Below are 9,053 nucleotides of genomic sequence, written 5' to 3' on the forward strand. Positions count from 1 at the left end.
CCAGAGTTATTTAATTTTCTTTCATTCTAACTTCTGATGTTTCATCTTTTTCTAAAGTAGACCAGGCATCATCAGTTTCTCTCTCTTTCAGCATTCTTTTCTGTGCCCTCGCATTTCAAGTCTCTAAATTAATCTGAAATGATGCTCAATTTCAAGTGCACAATTTATTATAACTATATGAATAGACTGATAATTTCTATAGCATCACAGTCCATGCACCTGCTTTTGGATCTGTCTGTCTACATACAGCATTTTCTTCAGTCATTCACGCACACTTTTTCAAAGGTTTCAAAGGTACATTTAATGTCAGAGAAATGTATACAGTATACATCCTGAAATGTTTTTTCTTCTCAACTATCCACGAAAAACAGAGGAGTGCCCCCAAAGAATGAATGACAGTTAAATGTTAGAACCCCAAAGTCACCCCCCCAGCTCCCCTCCCTCCTGAGCTTAAGCAGCAGCAAGCAACACTCCCCCCTCCCCCCACTGGCAAAAAAAGCATCAGCACCACCACCGAGCACTCAAGCGTGAGCAAAACAACAGCAAAGACACAGGCTTGCAGTACCCCAAAAACTGCTCGTTCACCCAGTACTCAACATACCACAGGCGCTCTCTCTCCCTAATAAGGAAGAAAGAGGTATCTCTGTTTCACAGTGAGAGAGGAGACATAACAAACAACTCATTGGTTTACAATGTTAAAAGTCTGTTGCATTGCTTTTTCCAGGCTCTGTGCCCAAAGATCTCAGGTCTCTGGGTACACAGCCTTAGATCTTACATCTTTTACGCACACCGATCTCCTGCCTGGATACTGACCTCTGATTCCCCCGTCTCCAGAGCCATGAAATCTCAAACCTCCGAAGGTGAGTGAAGCTCTTAGGCCACACCCTTGGCATGCCAAATAATGGCTAGTCGTGAAATCCCGAGAGCGGATCCCATTCCCGCAAAGAACTATAGTCAACGTGTAGCTCCAGGTCAGGGTCTTCAAAAGAACCCTGAAAGGGTAAAATAGGTATTAAAGCTGGAAATAGAGCTGCTTCCGAAGATGCAAGCAGAGGAGTCGCCGTTAGGTGCCATTGATTCTCCTAAGCTGCTCCTCCTTATTTCTCTGTAGTACCTCACCTAAACATAAAACGTTTTACTGCTATAACTGATGACTTGAATGTGGGTGGGCACAGATCCCCAAAGGCTTTCAGTTTTTCCAGTGATGATTAGATGTTATGCTGTTAAGATGGTCAGACTGTGGCCTAGCATTGGCCAAGTCATTACAGGTAACTGATTACTAAACATTCTGCCCTCCAAAAGCGCATTAATAATTCCATGTCTCACCAGTCCAGTGACAGGAGCTTTATTGCAATAAACCTCAGGCCCAAGTTCCTCAGACCTATTTGGACAGGGAGTTACAATACCAAGATTGTGCACATCACCATTTCTGTGCTGCACAGAGGACTTTACAGATATCCTCAATGGGAGTAAGTATTAAATAGATGAACATTCCACCTTCCATGGAAGATAGATGGTGGTTGTGGTTTGTACTTTTTACTACAACTAGTGAACCTTCATGCATTCACTATCACAGGTAGTTGGGGGTGGGGGGGGGTAATACACAAGGCACACTATTCTGCCTGGTCCCGGGAATACGCTTCCAATTTTCCCCCCCAGTTATTAGCCTTTTGATAGATATAGATGTCACCATAAAAAACGAGTCTCCTTGCTGATGGGATGAAACCTCATTTTGAGTTATAGAGTACTACAGCACAGAAACAGGCCCTTCAGCCCATCTAGTCTTTGCCAAACTGTTATTCTGCCATGTCCCGAGGACCTGAACTTGGACCATAGTGCTCCATACCGCCCCAATCCATGTACTTATTGGAGTCTCTCTTAAATATTGCAGTCAATCCTGCATCCACCGCTTCTGCTGGCAGTTCGTTCACACTCACACCACCCTCTGAGGTCCCCCTCAGATTCCCCTTAAATATTTCACCTTTCAACCTTAACCTATGATCTCTAGTTCTAGTCTCATCCAGCCTCAATGGGAAAAGCCTGTTTGCATTTAAGCCTCGTAATTTTGTATACCTCTATCAAGACTCCCGTCATTCTCCTATGCTCAGGGGAAAAACAATGTATCAGGTCCTTGCCTGTTTCAGGAACCAGACTGACCTTGAGTCCTTCAAACATCATTAGCTTGGCCATGTTGTACAACAGTCCGTTTTGTGTCTGACCTTTTTTTAATGTCAGAAAGGGGCCATTTCTTCATAGATTCTATTTATCTGCTTAATGTTGGATTTTTTAACAGGACTGCATGTACCAATAACCACCCTTTGTGGGTGTTTTGTTCTAAGAGCAAGTAAGCAGGCAAGAAGTAAAACTGAATAAATCTCCTAATACAATGTGATTAAGCATTTTGATTAACAAGTGATTCCACATGAAGCATAGAAAAGAGAGATTACATGTTTGAAGAGAATACTTGTTAATTTACATGGTTAGCTTAGGCAGTTGGTATTTAAGTCTGTTATAACCTTGTACTGTTCTACTTCTGAACCATTTCATCTTCTCTGTTGGAAGAAATTCTTTAGACAAACCAAGCCTGTGAAGTTGAAGAAAATAAAATAGGATTGTGCAGTTTTAATGTGTCAAGTTTTTCTCGCTAGTCAAATGTGACGTTTATGTAGAAAATGTAATGTAATTTGATCAAGAAAGCTTACCAACGCCTCTACTTTCTGAGGAGACCTGCACCAAGCACATCAGTGCTCCAGACTATCTACGGTAGAGAATATCCTAACATGCCTCATCACTGTATTGTACAGAAACTGCGCTGCAGTGAACAGGATGACTCTACAATGGAAGAAGTCAAAATGGCCCAATGCATCACTGGGATCAGTCTCCTGTCATCTGGGACATATATATAGAAAGGTGCTGGAAAAAGGCCAGCCGTATCATAAGGGATCCCACCCATCCTACTCATGGCCTCTTTGTCCCACTCCCATCAGAGAGGAGGCTATGTAACATCTACGTCAGAACCATCAGTCTCAAAAATAAAAACTGATTACTTTCCCCAATCAGTAAGGCTGATCAACACCTCCACCCACTATCCAACCCCACACCACCCCTGCCCCACCATCACTACTTTATAATTTCCTGTCAGTCACTTTATGCACAGACACTCCTGTACTTTGCACAACTTTATGTAATCTATGTATATAAGCTATCTTTTGTATTTATATTATTTGTGTTTTGTTTTATTATTGGGTTCTTTATCTTTTAGTTTTTTTCTGTGCTGCAACAAATCCAGGGTAATAGTTATTTTGTACTCTTTTATACCAGTGTATGGGAAATGACATTAAATAATTCCACAGCTGTCTGTAAGGAGCTTGTACGTTCTCTGCGTAGGTTTCCTCCAGCTTCTCCAGTTTCCTCCCTTAGTCCAAAGACCTGCCGGTTGGTGGGTTACTTGGTCATTGTAAATTGTCCTGTGATTAGGCTATGGTTAAATCGGGAGATTGCTGGCTGGCGTGGCTGAAAGGGCCTATTTTGCACTGTATCTCAATAAAAAAAAAAGATCTTGAATCTTGAAACTGTTTTTAAATGGTGATTGTTACATTTAAGAAAATGTGTCTTGAGGTTTCCTTGAGTGCTTTGAGTCAAAATTCAACAGGTTTGGGCTGATTAATCATGATAATTTCTAAGTTTATTTCATTTCTAATTTGAAACTCCAAAATCTGAAAGTGAATTTGCATAAATGCTATTAAAAAATGGCCAGTTATTCATCAAGTCTTTGCTCACATTTAGTTTGGATATACAGAAAGATTCACCTGAATGTCAGATGTAACAGTGTAGTGGAAATAAATTTCAGGTAGTGAGCTCATTCCTCTTCAGGTTTATGGATGCAGAACAGAACTGCTTACTATTGTGCCCTTCTGACGTGAGTTTATGTGTGCAAAGTTAAATACAGGACACCTCAAAGCCCAAAATGGAGAATGACAATTTAGTGTGGTGAAATTTGAAAGCACTAGACTTTTAGAGTTGTGAATCTGAGTTTGTGACATCCTCTTAGTAGAATCTAAAATTTGTACTTCCAGCAATTTTATTAAAAGAAACTTGTTTGTGTAGAGTTTCTGTTGCACAGAAAGGTGCAAATATAAAACAGTATTTAAGATTATAAAATAGGCAGCTCTTCTGAACCAGCTTACACACCAGGACTCGTATACTCATATTCTCAGTGAAATTCCCAGTATCCAATGTTGTTGTGGGTTTAAATTGATGGTAATATCTTCTATCAATGTTTTCGCCTGCACTTGCATTGCATCAGTCCTGTGAAGTTTACCCATGAGTACACATACAGCAGTCCCATTCAAATCAACTTTAGGAATGAAAGTAGTCCTTTCAAAGTATTTTTTGGAGGTAATGAGACAATTTTCTTCTTGTTAGTCTTGTTTACACAGAATGGTTTATCCTCCCAAAACTCATGGGAGATGATGTCACTCTTATGCAGGTGTCAGCAGTTTAGCAGTAATTGGTTTTTTTGTGAAACAGCCACTGAAGACAGCCTTTCTCCTGCATAATTTATGATAGAAACTGGAACTTTACAAGTAATGGTTATTGTTATACAATTTTAACACTAACCAGATGTTAACCGTAGTTTCACTTCACCTTCCCTGGAATTTCATTGTAACTAGTGCCTGATTCATTTAACTTTAAAAAAGTTATGATTTAATTTTTAAAAATACTGTAAATATTTTGCATGCAGTGCCTTGAAAAAGTATTCAGCCCCCACAACTATTTTCACATTTTATTATTTCATTTTCTAAATTTAAAATATATTGCAGAAGGATTTTTGAGCTAATTCTACAAAACATTGTGCATCATGTCAAATAAAAATAAAAATTCTAAAACTTGTCAACATTTTACTAAAAATTAAAAATCAAAATTGTGAGGCTGGATAAAGTATTCATACTGTTTGTAATTACTACACTAACTTCAGGTGAAATATACTTTTGGAGATGTAGACAGTTGGAGGATCACCTGCTTTCAGTGAATTCATAAGAATAAAAACGCCGTCTCTGTAAGGTCCAACAACATATCAGGGTTTTCAACAGGCCAAACCAAAATGAGGACAAAAGAGCATTCAAGGCAAATCATGGAATTGATAATTCAGAAGCACAAATCTAGGGAAGGGTACAAGACCATCTCAGAGGCACTGAACAAACCTCGAAATTCAGTGTAGTCCATTGTGTAAAAGTGGGAAAAAATATGAAACCACAGCCACACTGCCTAGGTCAGGCCACCTCTTTAAACGTAGGTGCCAGAGAAGAATGGCACTTGTAAGAGAAGCTACTGTGATACCAACAGTCACTCTGAGTGAGCTGCAGAAGTCAGTGGCTGCATCTGGAGATGAAGGTCATGGCTCCACAATCTCTAAAGCTTTGCACATAAAGGGTATTTATGGAAGAGTGACAAGGAAGGAGCCCTGGTTAAAAAAACAAAAATCCTTGCCTGTAAAGACTTTGCAAAGCATCACTTAAAAGATACTATAAAGATGTGGAAGAAGGTCTTGTTTTTGGATGAGATTAAAGTGGAATGTTTTGGCCTCAACACTAAACGGTACATGTAGTGTAAATCTAATACAGGTTTCCCCCGCCATCCAAAGGTAGAGCGTTCCTATGAAATGGTTCGTAAGCCGAAATGTCGTAAAGCGAAGAAGCAATTACCATTTATTTATATGGGAAAATTTTGTGAGCATTCTCAGACCCAAAAATAACCCACCAAATCATGACAAATTACACATAAAACCTAAAATAACAGTAACGTATAGTAAAAGCAGGAATATGATAAATACACAGCCTATATAAAGTAGAAATACTTCTCCACAACGATTGCCTGCACAGATCTCCATAGCGAAAATCTCACGCAAGTGCTCTTGGCAGAAAACCTCACACAAGTGCTGTTGGCATAAACGCGCTCTCCAGTAACCTTTAAGCTATGAGGCTGCCAAATCTACCAAATAACACGTAAAAATACACAGCCTATATCAAGTAGAAATAATGTATGTACAGTGTAGTATCACCTAACGGAATCGGGTAGACAGCTTGCCGAGCACATTGATGATGGTGTGTTAGACGTGAGTCGTCGCAGGTTGAGTGGTGCAGTGGCCCCCACTCTCCGGGCCGCCGACCCGATACATTGCCACGAAGAATGCAGCAGTAGCCGGGAGGCACACAGCACATCCTTAAGAAAAAAGCTGAAATAAACATGCTAATTAGTTAGGCGCTGCCGACACGTAATTGTCGGCCCAGATCAGAGCCGATGCAATCGGAAATTGGCACTGATCTGGGCCAACAATTATGTGTCGGTGGCACCTAATTAATTAGCTTGTTTATTTTGGCTTTTTTCTTAAAGATGTGCTGTGTGCCTCCCGGCTACCGTTGCATTCTCCGCGAATCAGTACAGTATCTGTCCGGGGCCCGGGGGTTGGGGTGGTGGGACACTGGGGTGTCATCGTCGATCAGGGCAGGCAGCTCATCTTCTCCAATGACTGCCCGCCTCGATGTCGAAGATCGAGGTTCGTCGTCTGCTGTGGCTGATGTGGAAGGCTTGCTTGACTGCTGAGCCTCGCACATCTTTCTGTCATACAGTTGTACTCAAACCATCCTGCAAGTATCCCCTAAACATACGTACCCTTTCAAAATTAAAGTCGTACTTTATCATTGCAGCGAAAATCTCACACAGTTGCTTCACATTCAGTTTGCTACTGCATTTGGTTTTGATTGTTATCCTTTCCTCTTCCAATTGCATCAGCTCTTCATCTACCAGTTCTTGGTCATGGGATGCCAAAACCTCTTCAACATCATCTTCGTCAGCTTCCACAAGCCAAACTCACTTTGTCCTTGCTTCGTTCACCACGATTGAAACGCTTAATTATGTCTAGTTTTACGCTAAGTGTAACACCCTTACGAGCTCTTTTAGGCTTTTCTGATACCTTAGAACTCATCTTGCTAACGGCTGCTCACAGGCTCGTGTCTAAGCAATGCCATTCCGAATCCGGGGGACAGCGGCTGCTCGGGGTGTGCGCTGACTTCTATCGCGCACTGATTTTTTTGCGCGCTGATTTTTATCGCATGCGGCCTATCTTCGTAACAGTGAAAACACCTTCTGAAAGTGAAAACAGGGTACTAATGTAGGTCTTTCGTAATAGTGAGGTTTCGTAAAGCGAACGTTCGAAAAGCGGGGGACACCTGTACTTTGCATTAGCCAGGTAACTCTATCCCTACTGTAAAGAATGGTGGGGGAAGCCTCATACTCTGGGGCTGCTTTAGAGCAGCAGGGATTGGAAATCTGGTCAGGATTGATGAATACTGCTGAATACAGAGAGATCCTGGATAAAAACCTACTAGCTTCTGCCAGAAAGCTTAAATTGGGGAGGTTGTTTATCTTCAGCAGGACAACAACCCAAAACACACAGCCAGAGTAACCATGGAGTAGCTGCAAATGAAGAAAATTAATGTCCTTGAGTGGTCCAAAATCTGACCTTAACCCGATCAAGCATCTCTGGCAAAAACTCAGTATTGCTGTCCACTGGCGCTCCCCAACTAACCTGGCACAGATTGTGTAATTTTGCCAGGAGGATTGGGTAATTGTGTTGTATCACTTCCTGTTACTGTGATCTCTCTCCAACTTCCTTAATCCTGCACCCCAAGTCTAAACCACTGTTCATAGTTATTTAATTGGTTTCAAAATAGGTATCAAGTTTGCCATGTGCATTCACTTGGAGCCTGTGTCTCCTAAAGGTAAATTCATCTCGTTCACCTTGTATCTAAATATGTATCTCTATGGACCAAGTACCTGGAAGTTATCTAAATAGTCATTTTACAGGCTCCAACAAAACAATGGATTGAATGGTTTCCTTTAGTATCATACATTCCTATGAGATTATAAATTTCAATTTGTGTCTTAACAATAGTTTATGTCATGTCAAGATGCTGAGAGATGCCTTAAAGTTTGTTGCTGGGTGGCCTCCATGTAGATAACCTATTTTTTACGACTTGTCTTGCAACTTAATATATATTACAGCAGTGGTAGAATTAGGGGGGAGTTAATGAGAATAACAGAAATGGGATTAATGGTGTGAATTGGTTCTTGATGACCAGCATGGGCATGGTGGGCCGAAGGGCCTGTTTCTCCTCAGCATTTGGACAACCAGCAAAAGCGTTATGAAAAACAAACCAAAGTTAACAACGAACTAAGACAGAAAATTATTGATTTAGAAAACGGAAGTAGAAGGAATAATGTACAAATTCTTGGTCTTGAAGAGTTAACTGAAGGCGATCGTCCTAAGGAATTTTTTGCAAACCTTATGGTTCAGCTATTTCCTGATATTTTAAAATCAACACCAATGATCGACCAAGTGCATAGAGTACCTGGGAACAGAATGTTTACAAGCAAACCTCGTTCAGTGCTAATGGCTTTTCATGAGTTTCAAACAAAGGACCGTATAATTCATGAATCTCATTGGAAAGGTATGATGGACTTCAATGGAAAAAAGATTAGAATCGTTGAAGATTTCTCAGCAGATATTATGAGGGAACATGCTAAGTTCTCAGGGGGTCAAAAAGGATTGCATCACATTGTGCAAAGATAATAGCAACTTATCCAAGAAAGACTCCTGGCTGTGACAGCTGTGAGAGGTGATTCAACCAAGTACTGAGCAAAGGGGGATGAATACTTTTGAACTGCTGCTATTTCAGTTTTTGAATTTTTAGTTTTTCATGGTTTACAATTTACCCTGTTTGTTTGGACTCTGCTGTGGGAAAAAAAATGGGAACATGTGATTCACAAATAAAAATTTGCAGTTAAATTGATCAAGATCCCTGGTTGTAATACTCAATTATGTGAACCAAGGGTTGGAGGCTGAATACTTTTACAAGGCACTGTGCAATCCAACATTTAGATTCAACAATGTGACACCTTCTGTACAAAATGAAATTGACACTTTATTTCATTTATTACATCTGTTATTTGGAGAAGTGAATCCTATTCAAAGTGAATAAACATGATTAAAA

General features: G+C 40.5%; 1 protein-coding gene and 1 pseudogene across 1 annotated transcript in view; one reads left to right on the top strand and one right to left on the bottom strand.

Annotated features, from left to right (window-relative positions):
- The window catches only part of samtor (S-adenosylmethionine sensor upstream of mTORC1), an 86,593-nt gene that overhangs the window by 22,732 nt on the left and 54,808 nt on the right, over positions 1 to 9,053 (top strand). The window lies entirely within an intron of this gene.
- Positions 906 to 9,053, bottom strand: part of LOC140202462 (uncharacterized) — a 15,468-nt pseudogene continuing 7,320 nt past the window's right edge.

This window comes from Mobula birostris, chromosome 9, assembly GCF_030028105.1.
Source record: "Mobula birostris isolate sMobBir1 chromosome 9, sMobBir1.hap1, whole genome shotgun sequence".
Classification (NCBI taxonomy): Eukaryota; Metazoa; Chordata; class Chondrichthyes; order Myliobatiformes; family Myliobatidae; genus Mobula; species Mobula birostris.